At 34.6% G+C, this 13,798-nt stretch overlaps 1 protein-coding gene across 2 annotated transcripts in view; it reads left to right on the top strand.

The window, feature by feature from the left end:
• Nucleotides 1-4,343: 4,343 nt before the first annotated feature.
• The window catches only part of TBCE (tubulin folding cofactor E), an 82,645-nt gene continuing 73,190 nt past the window's right edge, over nucleotides 4,344-13,798 (top strand). The window contains exon 1 of one of the 2 annotated variants that reach the window (XM_051993558.1): nucleotides 4,344-4,474. The gene's annotated coding sequence lies outside the window, so the exon portion shown is untranslated. The remainder of the gene's footprint in view (nucleotides 4,475-13,798) is intronic. The other variant, XM_051993559.1, reaches the window with a different exon arrangement.

Here is a 13,798-nt window from a genome sequence, read left to right as displayed (position 1 = left end):
TTATATTCAGTTTTGCTGGGTAAGTTATCTTGGTTATAAGCTTATATCTTTTGCCTTCTGGAATAGTATATTCCAAGCTTTCTTCTCCTTTATGACGATGGCTGATAAATGATGCATGATCCTAAATATGGCTCCTCAGGACTTGAATTCTTACTGATTTTTTACAATAATATTTTATAACCTGGAAGCTCTGGATTTTGGCTATAGTGTTCCTATGAGTTTTCATTTAGGATTTCATTCAGGTTATGACCAGTGGATTTTTTCAATTTCTATTTTTTCCTCTTGTTCTAAGTACAATAGTAGTCTACCAAAACTCTCAAACAAGGACAAGCTAACAGATTCAAAACTGGACCAGCAACTTGCAAAGCTCAGACCAGATTGGAACTAAATAGACTTCACCTCAGATCACACTACTTTGTATGCATTGAAATCTTGTAGGTCCTAATTCAAATGTGAAAGCAGCAGAAGAAGTTCAGGCCAAACATTTAAAGTGTTCAGACCTCAGCACTAACAAAGTTAAATATTAAGAAGTGTCTGGAAGAATAAAGAAAGGATCCCACTATAAAGACTCACAATGGGAATAGGGAAAGTCAAGACATTAACCCAGAAGAAAATGACTTAAAAATATTTATAAACAAATCCTCAAAAAAAAAAAAAAAAAAAAACTGCATCTTGGGCACAAGTCCAACAAGAATGCCTAGAAGAGTTAAAGCAAAAATTAAAAAATGAAATAGGGACAGTAGAGTTTAAAACAAGAAAAGATATGAGATTTAAAGATGAAAGATATGAAAAGAGAATTAACAGCTTGGAAAAAGGGATATAAAAATCATATAGAGAGATATAACTCCTTAAAAATTAAAATTGGATAAATGGAAGCTAATGATTCCATGAAACATCAAGAAATAATAAAACAAAGTCAAAAGTCTGGAAACAAAAAAGAAAATGTGAAATATCTTATAGAAAAAACAATTGACCTGCAAAATCGATTGAACAGAAATAATATAAGAATGACTAAGGGAAGGGCAGCTAATTGGTATAGTAGATAGAGCACCAGCCCTGAAGTTAGGAGGTCCTGAGTTCAAATGTGGTTTCAGATGCTTCCTGGCTGTGTGACCCTGGGCAAGTCACTTAACCCCTCAGGAAAAAGAAATTGATTAAGGGAATGGTTTCAAGAAAAACTTGGAAAGCTTTGGAAAGGCTTACATGAATAGATACAAAGTAAAATGAATAGAATCAAGCGAATAATTTATGGAATAACAATATTGTCAAGATTAGCTTTCAAAGACTTAGGAACACTTATCAACATAACGACTATCTCAATTCCAACAGACTTATAATGAAAAGTACTATTTACCTCCTGATAGAGGCATTAATTCAGAGAGTAGACTGAAGAACATTTTTTAATTCATAGTCTCTTTTCTTCTCTTCTTTTGTTTTCTCTTTTTCCTTTCTTTCCTCGTCTCCTTCCTCCTTTCTTTTCCCCCCAGGAGTTTGTTTTGTATGACTAACATATTTATAAGAGAATTTGGGTTGAGATTTTTTTTTTTTTGCCTTCCCAATGGGTAGAGAAGTGGAGGAAAGGAGGGAGGGAATTCTGAACTGAAAATATAATAAAACTGTATTACAGGACATTTCAAAATAAAGTAAATGACCTTTTGTAAGAGCTAATTGATCCTAAGCAGTTAAACTAAGATGCTGGTCTCTAATTGGCTACTATTTTGCAGACTATAAACTTGGAGGTTTGAGCTGATGGCATTAGAGGAAGATATCATAAATTTATAGGGTACTTTCCTAGGTAGAGATGTAGCTGATCTTGCTTTTCAATACTAAACCAGAACATAGTAGCTGCAAAGAAAAAAAAAGAGGGAGAAAAAAGTAGTTTAATAAGACTAAGTGTAGCATATCTAAGGAGGCTTATTATATATATATATATATATATTTCATTTTCTTTTTGTGGTTGACCAATGCATTTTCTCTAGTATAGCCACTAAATATATTATTTTTTAGGTACTACTTCATTTTACATCAGTTAATTGTATTTACTCTTTATATTTATTTAGATTTACTTTTTCTGTTCATCTTGTGTCATCCAGTAAAATATAGGCTTTTCATAGAATAATAGTTTTCAAGCTGGGAAGGAAACTAAGCATATAAATTTAGAAATGAAAGAGACCTTAAAGACTCATTTTATAAAGAATTGTGGCTCAGAATGTCCATGTGAGTCGTCCAGGGTCACATTTTATCAGTCTTTTTACACTTTCCTCTACTCTGCCCACACTCAAGTATACATCAAGATAGGCTCACTTCATCTACATATAGGACCCTTACATCTCCTATTGGTCAGCCTTCTTCCAGAAGCTCTCTGTGACATCCAAATGTCTTCTTTTTGGCTTATAAAGTCCTCCATAACCTGGCCCTTCTTATCTTTCAGTCTTCTTACACCATACAAACTCTCACATACTTCAACAACCATGACACTGGTTTCTGTGCTGTTTTTGATTAAGACAGTTCATTTCTGGCTGGAATTCTCTCCCTTTTCATCTCTCCCTACTAGTTTTTCTTATTTCCTTCAAATCAAAGCAAAAGTCCTGCTTTTTATCAGAAACCCTTTCAGATTGCCTTTAGTGCTAATTTTATTTCCAGTTAATCCAATTTATATATAGTGATTTGCATGTTAGTTCCTCCATTAGATTGTAAATTCCTTGAAAGCAGGGACTGTTTTCTTTGTATTTCCAGCACTTACCACAGTGCCTGGCATACAGTAGTTGTTTAATAAATGATAGCTGATCCATGGCTTCTTTGACATTATAAATCATGCTTTTTCCAGAAGGCATTTCCTGGTTCCCTCTACCCGACCTTCCATAGCTGCTTAGTGCCTTCCCTCATGTGTTATACTTCATGTCAGCTCAATGTAAAGACCTTCACTTAGAGTGGACAGAGATCTGAAGCATATAAAGCAATTAAAAGCCATTGAAAAAATGAAATGAAAGATTTGTAGGAGATGTATGGTGAAGGCAGTATAGATAGAATTTGTAAATTTAAATGCTACTTCTTACATACATCTTGTGTATATGTATCTATATCTATATCTGTTAGGATTCTTACAAGGTGCTAAGTTGATGTTTAGCATGGTACTTAACAGTTCTCTAGTTCAGAGTTCACACCTTTCACACCTTTAAGAGGTCTCACTTTTAAGAGAGCATATAAGAGGAGGGGCCCACTAGAGGAGATTAACAAATCAGGATTCAGTGGAGAAGATTCACAAGTCTAAGAGAAGTTCACAAGCCCACCCTCTTTAGGAGGAGGAGTCAGATTCATTCCAACTTCAATCTTTGTGCTGGCTGGGAGAGACTGGGAAGGAGAGGCTGAAGCTGGCAGAGGCAAAGGACTAGCAAGCAAGAGCTCTCGGAACCAAGGAGAGAGATAGGCCTCTAAGAAAGCTAACTGGGCTATTTTGAAGGAGACAATAAAGGATTTGGATTGTAACAGCTAGCTGCATTTGAGGTGATTATTACACTGAACTGAAACTAAGGCTGCCCCCAAAAGCTCCCCAAGAAATCTGCTCCCAGAGCACTCTATACTTTAGAGAAGAGAATATTAATATCTCTATATCTTTATATATATATATATATATATGTACCTTATCAACCCCTTTAGAATTTAAACTTCTCTTTGAATCCCCAGTGCTTAGCACAATGTTTGGTACATAACACTTAATACATGTTTATTGACTGACTCTGGTACTCTCTGAGGATAGGAATTGTTTGCTTTTATCTTTGATTCCCCTGAATTTAGCACAGTTCAGGGCACATAGTAGTTGCTTAAGAAATACTTGTCTAAACTAAATTGCCCACCCTCCCACGCCATCTTGTATTTATTAATACTCTTTCCTCCCGATGAACTCTGCTTATATATTAAAGCAATTTATTTTTTCTTACAATATTGGAAATGTTTTGCATGACTACATATATAATGGATATCAATTACATTGCTAGTTTTTTCAATGAATGGGGGAGGGCATGAAGGGAGGGAATTTGGAATTGAAAGTAAATTTAATTTTTTTTAAAAGATACTCGTAGATTGATTTATGTGAACATAACTATGAGTATTAGATAATTAACACTTCTAAGATTTGCAACGCAGTTCTGCCCACGCAGATCCCTGCGCAGGTCATTTCTTAACATACACATTGCCCCGCCCTTCCCTCAGGTCCTTGGGTTCCCTTGCCTATGCGCATGCGCGTTCTCCTCCGCTGGGGTCTTCCGCCCAAGTAGTTCTCCCAGGAACCGGGCATCTCCTTCCAGGAACCGAAAAGCGTGCTGACGTCGGCTCCCGGTTCGAGTTAGGAGGCGGGACTTCCTGTCTCCCGGTTGCTTAGCTTCCTACGGGAACCGGAAGACGCTGGAGGATGGGACTCGTGACAGCTTGCTAGCCAGCTCGTCTGTCCGCCCGCCAGCACCTCCAGAACGGGAAGGTGAGGTCGGGGACCCGCCTCTGGCCGGGAAGTCCAGTCACTGTAGTTGTCCATTCTCGATTGCTTTCTAGGTTGCATTTATCTCCCGGCGCTGCGGGATTAGAGGCCTCTTCCCACCCCCACCCTTTCGGCTTCTTTCAGTGGGCTTGGAGACTGAGATCCCACCACAGACAGAAACCTGGACCTGAAATTTGAAGGGCGGGTCCTTACCTGTCTCTTTAAAATGGAAGTTATATCTCCTCATCTCCTTTAGCTAACTTAACCTGCAGTGATTGGGCATCTTCAGAATTAAGCCCGTCACACTCTGTTCCCCGATCATTACTTGTCTCTTACCTTTACACAAGTTTTCCCTTTTCCCTCCCCCTTGCCCCAGCCTCCCGAACCGATAAAGCTGGGAATAGCTTAATTACTTCTGTCCTGTAAAGTCCTTAACTTTCTTCAAGGCTCAGTCTAGTACCTCTTATAATCGAAGTTATAGTGATACCACTATCTGTCCCAGCGGTCCCCTTCCCGCAGCCCCTCCACCCCCCTCCCGCTTTAGTTGCTACCGCCCTGCTCTGTGCAAATGTTTTTATATACTTAGCATATTTTAAAATATTTATCCTTTTTTCATGCTGTTGTCTGTATAATGTAAGCCCTCTGAGGTCTGGGACTGTTTTTGTTTTTCCTTTTCTAATTTCCTAGCACAGTGGCTGGCACTGAAGACGCCCTTACTTGTTGGATGAATGAATAAACGGGCCTTAAATATATAAAAAAATTATTTGAGTAACATTCTTCCTGTTGTGACACTCCTATACTGGTAGTCAGTTCCCACCAACCAAGCAAACTGTTCTAAAGTATTTTCTTTCATTAAAAATACCATGTTTATTTTAATACACTGTGCTAGGCTCTGTGAGGAATATATAAAAAAAGTTCTCTACTCTCAAGGAATTAAAATTTAATTGATGAGCAAAGTGTAACCGTTTAAGGGGAAACATATATATATATTAGACTAATATAAAATAAATTGTAAAAATGCTGTGTTAGACGAAGGAGAAAATAAACTGAATTAAAATGATCGGAAAAGACTGTTAAGAAGGCATAGAATTTTAACTGGTCCTTGATTAAAGGGTTTGGATCTGGTGATATAACATAGGATTATAGATTTTGGACTTTATAGATCATCCAGTCCAACTTCATTGTACATTCTCACTTTAAGTAACTTGTCCAAGATCATACAGTGGTAAAACTGGAGATGGACACTATGATTTCCTGACTCCAAAACCATTGCTTTTTCCATTATACCATGTTGCCTTTCTCTTTTACTTCTGTGTTGGAAAATAACTTCTGATGGTGGTAGTCTTTAAATACTCTTGTCATTTTCCTGAGATATTTGCTCTTAATATGATCTGTTGATCATTGTGACTGTGGCTTAAGAATCTATGCTACAATAATAATGTATTTTTTCTTCAGTTGCATGAAGAATACATTTGGTTAAATCAATGTATGCTCAGTAGTATACAGAATAGGTAGAATTAGAATAGTCAAAATTGAACCTTTCTTTTGAAGATTAAGATTGTAATGTAAACATGTTCTGTTTGGCAAATACATCTGTATGACAAAGAAATATTTAAAACTTGTTTGTGAGTTGCCTGAAGCTGTGACTGTGAAAATGGACATTTTAGTAAGAATCTGAGGCTTCACTGGAACCCAGTTCTTTTCGATTCCAAGTCCAGCACTCTATCTAGTATGATATTACTTCTCATTTGTAAATAGTAAAATTAAAAGAATCACATATACTGTGTTAACAATAATTGCAATCCATTGCTAAATCAAAATTAAAGTTAGGAAAACAAAAGAAATGCAGTACTATTCAGAACAAATGTTGTTCTTTAATAGTATTTAAAAACAAAAATTAAGTTAGAACTTGTTCTTTCATCACTAGCAGCCTAGACATACTCTTCTTAAGGTAGCATAGGATCTATATGTGCATAATATATATTGTTTCTTATAGTATATCTCCAACAGAATGCAGTCTAGTGCATTTGTTTAAAAGAGTATTTGTGGGAGGAGGTTGTTATGTTTTGCTGTAGTTTTCCCTGTTATTCTGCATCCTCTCTATATCCTTATACCCAACAAACCCTTTCATTTTTCATATTATGAAACTGAGGTCCATGGAGGTTTTCAGAGAAGACTGGCCCAGGGAAGGCTTTCTACTACATCACATGAATTAATACTTGGTTGATTGATTTGACAGCTTACTATTGAGGGCATGTCTCTCTTTGACCTTCTTTAGTTGATAATCGTTTATATAGAAAAATTATATTTGTATAAAATATTGAATAAACAATAGGGAAGAATTTAGAAAGTTCAGAAACTGAAAGTGAAGAATGAGTTCCACAATTTTTAATGGTGATAATTCATTCATGAATTACCACTGGGTTTAACTTTTTTTTTTTTTTTGGCAAAGAAGCTACATTTTTTTTTTTTTTTTGATTCCTTGATGGTTTAGAGAAGCCAAGAAAAGTAGTAATGTTCAAATCTCAGTAGCACAGTGCCTTGCTACATTGTGCTCAAAAAACGTAATTTGAATTATACAGGCATACAGGTTCTTTTAATGTTCAAAGTGTTACTCTGTATATCAGTGTACAGCAAACAAAATAACAAAATTTTCACATTTATGAAATAGAGACATTTTCTATAAAATTATTTTTGACTTTACATCATCTAGATATCCTGATATAACTCTATATACCTCTAATTAGAAAGTCTTCCTTTATGACAAAGAATAACAAAGAAAAAATAAACATCTTAGCAAAAATAATCCAAATAAGATCCTAGTCTGACATATGCAGTACTCCACACCCATAGTCTTCATCTGTTACTCTAAATCTTTAAAGTAAGGAGGGAAGTACATTTTCTTTTCTGGGAGCAAAGCTTAGTCTTTATAATTTTACAGCATTTAATTTCAATTTACTCCATTTCTGTGTTGTTGTGATTGTATACATTGTTTTCCTGGTTCTGTATAATTCACTCTGCACATTCTTCTAAGTCTTTACATGCCTCTCTGTAATATTCACTTTCATCCTTTCTTGTACTACAAAAATTGAGTATAGATATTTTTCAAAGAAGTATAATATTTCATTTATGTTCTCTGTATACCTGCAGCAGCCATTATCATTTAATGTACAGATTGAGGAATGATAACTTGAATGTTAAAAAGTAGCAGAATAAGAACTATTGAGTTCTCATTCTATATTTCAATACCCAAGGCCACAAGGATTTCTCTTTTCCTAAAACAAGGAAAAATTAATTGATAAGCTTTAGTTTTGAATTAGTTAATAGAGTCATTTTAAAGAATCACATCATAGAAAATTGAAGGGTGGAAGATTTCCTGTAAATCAGCTCTTTGTGGAAACGGATTTTTATATCTTAAGTACAAAACAACATTAACCCAAAGTGTAGAAAAGTGATATTTCTGAAATATTAACATCAATAAAGAAAATACATCCCTAAATTAGATTATATCTAACAATATTGTGGTATTTCCAAGAGTGAGGAAGACTTAGATGTTAGCAGATGTGAGGAATCCTATTAATGATACTAGGAGGAATACATTTGTAACATTGATAGGTGACTTCATGTTGAGATTCATGGACATAGGCTTGAATAGTGAACTTGACCTGGATAATTAGGAAATATGCTGTCTTCTTCAAACATATATCTAACACATTAAAAGTCTGCCAAAAGATGTTCTTCCCCAATTTCTGTTTATCCTATGGGAATAGATGATACACACAGAAGAAATATGGAATATATTTCTAATCTTGGTCTATTAATGGCCTCCTTTGTCGATCTTGCAAAACAGAAACAAATAGGTGGGCTCAATTGCTTGTGATTCATATGAATTATAATATATAAGTGTAAATACTTAGTGTATAAATATAATATATAACTAGTAGATAAGTATATGTTATAGTACAAAGTAATATATCAGTCATCCTTCACCATTTTTTCCCTACTGTTGTTATATGCTGTGTCAAAGTAGCAAGTAGTCGATGTGCCTTTCTGACTTACAAACACACCAGCTGCCTGTATAGAGAAAAGTATGTTGGGAGGTCTCAGGTTGCCAAGGACTCTGAAGACTTTGTTCTTAACCATTTTTACTTTTTCCTTTAAGGTGATTCTGAAATGTGCCACTAGGTCTCATGTTACTCATACTACTACTACCACCACCATCTCTTTTCCTCCTCTTACCCTTCCCCCCCAAGAATTTGGATGCTGTACTACTTGGTATATTGCTATTACATCATTATCTATGGTACTCTTTAGCAAGATATAATTTATTTCCTTATCTATTTTAATTGTATCTATTTTTGTTTTTGCTTTGTCTGAGATTAGAATTGCTACTACTGCTTTTTTTTATTCAGCTGAAACATCATCTGTTCCAGGGTTTTACCTTTATTCTATGTGTATTTCTTGGCTTCAAATGTGCTTCTTATAATTAACATATTGTAGGGTTCTGACTTTTAATCCACTCTGCTATTGATGTCCATTTTATGGGTGAGTTCATCATATTCACATTCACAGTAATATATTAACTTTGAATTTCCCTCCATCCTGTTTTTCCTTGTTTGTACTTTTTTCCCCACCTTTCTTTCCCTGCTCATCAGTGTATTGCTTCTGATCCCCACTTTCCTCAATGTGTCCTCCCTTTTATCAGTCTCCCCTTTTTTTCCTTTTTACCATCCTACTTCCCTATAGGGTAAGACAAATTTCTATAGAAAAATTGGACCTTCTTTATCTACTGTAATAGCTTTTGTGGCTCTTCTCATGACTTAATTTACTTCACTTTATCTCCCCTTTCCTTTTCTCCCAGGACAATCCTTTTTTTCACTCCTTAATTTTTCCTTACTTCTTCACATTAAAGTCAATCTATATTCATACTCTCTCTCTATGTATACCCCTTCTAACTGTTACAAGTATCATTTTACCATATTGGGATGTAAAAAGTTATAACCTTTAGGTAACATTTTTTTCTTCCCTGTTTACCTTTTTATGCTTCTCTTGAGTCTTGTATTAGAAGATCACATTTTCTGTTCCGCTCTTGTCTTTTCATCAGAAATGATTGAAAATCCCCTATTTCATTGAATGTCCATCTTTTCTGCTGAAAGATAATGCTCAGTTTTGCTGGATAGTTGATTGTTGGTTGTAGTCAAAGCTCCTTTGCTTTTTGGAATATTATATTCCAGGCCCTCTAATCCTTTAATGTGGAAGCTGCTAGGTCTTAGATAATTCTGATTGGGACGCCTTGATATTTGAATTAATTCTTTCTGACTTTGTAGTATTTTCTTCTTGATCTGATAATTCTGGAATTTAGCTGCAGAATTTCTTGGGAGTTTCATTTTGGGCCCTCTTTCAGGAGGCGATTGGTGGATTCTTTCAATAACTATTTTACTTTCTAGTTCTAGATATCAGGGCAGTTTTCCTCGATGATTTTTTTGAAAGATGTTATCTAGGCTCCCCCTTTTTTTTTTAATGAAGCTTTCAGGTAAGTCAATAGTTCTTAAATTATTTCTCCTAGATCTATTTTCCAGGTTGGTTTTTCCAACCCGGATTTTCTTCTATTTTTTCTATTTTTAAAAATTTAATTGATTATTGATGTCTTGTGAAGTCATTCATTTCCATTTGTCCAGTTCTAATTTTAAATGAATTATTTTCTCCTTCTAGCTTTTTTATCACCTTTTTTGGCCAATTGCACTTTTTTTTTTTTTTTTTTTTTTTGCTGAGGCAATTGGGGTTAAGTTAATTCCAGAGTCACAGGAAGTGTTAAGTATCTGAGGTTAGATTTGAACTCAGACTTCCTGACTTCAGGGCTGGTGCTCTATCCACTGAGCAACCTAGCTACCCCTCCAATTGTACTTTTAAAGGAGTTGCTTTGTTCAGTGGTTTATTTTTTTCCATTTGATCAATTCAATTTTTAAGGAATTGTTTTCTTTAATGTGTGTGTGTGTGTGTGTACACACACACACATTAAAGAAAACAATATATATATATATACACACACCACATACATTAAAGAAAACAATATACACACACATTAAAGAAAACAATATATATATATATATATATATACACACATACACACATACATACATTAAAGAAAATATATATATACACACACACACATACATTAAAGAAAACAATACACACACACACATTAAAGAAAACAACCTTTTTGTTGTTTTACATATATATAATTTCTATTTTGCCAAATCTGTTTTTATAGGAATTGTTTTCTTCAGTCAATGTCTGTGCTTCCTTTTCTAAGTGGTTGGCTTTTTTCCCCAAAGTTGTTGACTTCCCCCTCCCCCCCAATAATTCTCTTGTATAGCTTTCATTTCTTTTTTTCTTTTAATTTTCTTCAAGTTTTATTAGAAAAATGCAATTTATAGTTAGAGATAATGAATCTTTGAACAATTAAATCTTGTTTAAAAGATGAAAATTCAAATAGTTTGTGAGTATTCTTAAAATTGTGTATACATTTCTAATAGCTAGATGTATTGCTCCCAGATTTAACAAATTCATATAAACCTAGGGCTAGAAGAGAAAACAGAATTTGTATTAGTATAGTCTTCACAAATTAAAAAAAAAATAAAGATTTTAATATGATTATGAAATGAATTTGAGGGAAAAAATTAGAAACAATGGAATAAAGGAGTAACTGTTGGAAGTTACATGGTATATTTACTACAATAATGCATTTTAGGGAGGTAATGAAAAAATAATGCAAAAAAAATAGACAGTTGTAAAAATTCACATCAAAATAGCTCTCATTCCTTTTCCCAATTTTTTTTCTTTCTTACTTGATTTTTAAAATCTTTTTTGAGGTCTTCTAAGAGAACCTTTTGATCTTGAGACCAATTCATACCCTCTTTGAGGCTTTACGTGTAGGCATTTTGCTCTTATTATTCTCTTCTAGGTTTGTATTCTGATCTTCCCTCTCACCAAAGTAGCTTTCTATGGTTTTGCCTCTCTTTTGGTTTTTGCTTATTTTTAAAAGATATATCCTCAAGGAAATGCATTTTAGAAACAGTGCTGAGGCAGTCACACAGCAACAACAATGAAGAAAGTCAGGTAACTATATTACTGATATTACTAATTCATATAAGTATTGTAAATAGTGGTATGATGAAGCAAATGGAGACCATAACATAGAAAAATCAACTGAAGTAACTGAAATTGCTTAACCTGGAAATGACAAAACTTGTGGGCAATACTATCCTATCCATCTGTGAATGGCTTCAGGTATTTGAAGGGCTGCCATGTGGCAGAGGTATTAAAACTAATCAATTTTGTCTAATATGGCAGAACAAGGAATCACAGGTAGAAGCTACAGAAACCTAATTGTAAGGCATTAGCCTTGGAGTCATCACCAGGACTTAGGTTCAAGTTTTAGCTCTAGTCCTTACTATTTTTGTGACCCTAGGCATCTCTGAGTCCCATTTCCCCATAAATAAAAGATGATGGTTGAACTAGAAGATAGATCTAAGATTACTTTCAACTCTAAATGATTCTGAAAGAAAACAATCAGAGATATCTAAAAAGTGGGATGGTGGCCCCAGGCTGCTACTGCCTTCTAACACTTTCTTCAGGATCTATGGCCTTCCACCCTTCTCATCTTTCCATTTCTTCCTTGAGAGTAGGGACAATCTTTTTTTTTAGTTTATATTTCTATGTTTAGCACTTGGCACAGTGCTTGGTATATAATAAGAGCTTAATAAATGCTTGCTGCCTGACTGGCCTCAGGAAGTAGCAGTTTCTTCATCTTTAGAGATCGCACACTTAACCTAGATAATCACTTATTGATGATGTTACAGAAATTACAGTTCAAGTATGGATTTAGCTCTGAGATCCCTTCCAATTCTGAGAAACTGATCCTTTGAAATTTACCTTTCTACTGTCATATTCTGATTCTAAGTCCTATTTCATCTATCTCAGTCATATCTATACGATAGTATTTACTTGTCTTAAAATGTTAAGTTTTTTTATCATCTAAATTCTGCACATTAACTCTTATACTATTCCCAAGGCCACTTCTTTTCCTAATTTCTCTTTTTTCTGTAATGGACACAACTTTCTAGTCATCCTGGTTTATAATCTTGGTGTCATCCTTGATTCTTAACTCTCTAACAATTTTCCTTATTGGCCCATTCCATAACAAAAGGCTTGTGCCCTATGTTTGATCTTAGCCTGTTTGGGCTAGTTTAAGCCTGAGCTTTTTTGTCAGGCCCTTTGTTGTTTAGCCAGTTCCTTAACTGACTGGACATATCTTCAAGATGTCCAAACAAGATAGAATCACCCCTCCCTTCAGTCCTTCCACAAGTCTGTGGAAACCTAATTTCTCATACCTTTCAGTCTCCAGAATTCTCTCACTGGATGCGGATGACATTTTCCATCCAAAGTTTATTGGAAATGCCTTGAATCAAAGAATTGTTTAAAGGAACCAAGTCTGTCATAACTGATCATCACACAATCTTGCTGTGTACAATGTTTTCCTATTTCTGTTTGCTTTACTCACCATCCATTCAGGTAAAGTTCTCCAGGCTTTTCTAAAACCAACTTGTTTATCATTTCTTATAGAACAATAATAATCTGTTATTTTCATATATCATAACTTAGTCATGATCAATTGATGGGCATCCACTCATTTTCCAATTCTTTGCCATCACAAAAAGAGCTATAAACATTTTTGTATGTGTGGGGAAGATGTAGCTTTTATGCCATTTTTACCTTATGAGCCATCATTGATAATGTGCTACACCCTGCTTAGGCCCACCATGCCTCTTTATATCAAGTCATCCACATTTTTTTTCTTCTAAGGTAATGTTCTGTGACTCTAAACTATTCTATCACTCTAAATTAATACTTTATCCTATGATGTAGAATCATCAAGAGAATATTAATGTTTTTTTTATTGGTTTATTTATTTATTTATTTATTTTTTAAATAATTTTTTATTGATAGAACGCATGCCAGGGTAATTTTTTATAGCATTATCCCTTGCATTCATTTCTGTTCCGATTTTTCCCCTCCCTCCCTCCACCCCTTCCCCCAGATGGCAAGCAGTCCTTTACATGTTGAATGGGTTGCAGTATATCCTAGATACAATATATGTGTGCAGAACTGAACAGTTTTCTTGTTGCACAGGGAGAATTGAATTCAGAAGGTATAAATAACCCGGGAGGAAAAACATAAATGCAAGCAGTTTATATTCATTTCCAGTGTTCTTTCTCTGGGTGTAGCTGCTTCTGTCCATATTTGATCAATTAAGGCTAAGAGAAT

This window comes from Antechinus flavipes, chromosome 4 (assembly GCF_016432865.1).
Source record: "Antechinus flavipes isolate AdamAnt ecotype Samford, QLD, Australia chromosome 4, AdamAnt_v2, whole genome shotgun sequence".
NCBI classification, from domain to species: Eukaryota; Metazoa; Chordata; class Mammalia; order Dasyuromorphia; family Dasyuridae; genus Antechinus; species Antechinus flavipes.
This window is presented reverse-complemented; position numbering and strand designations above follow the sequence as displayed.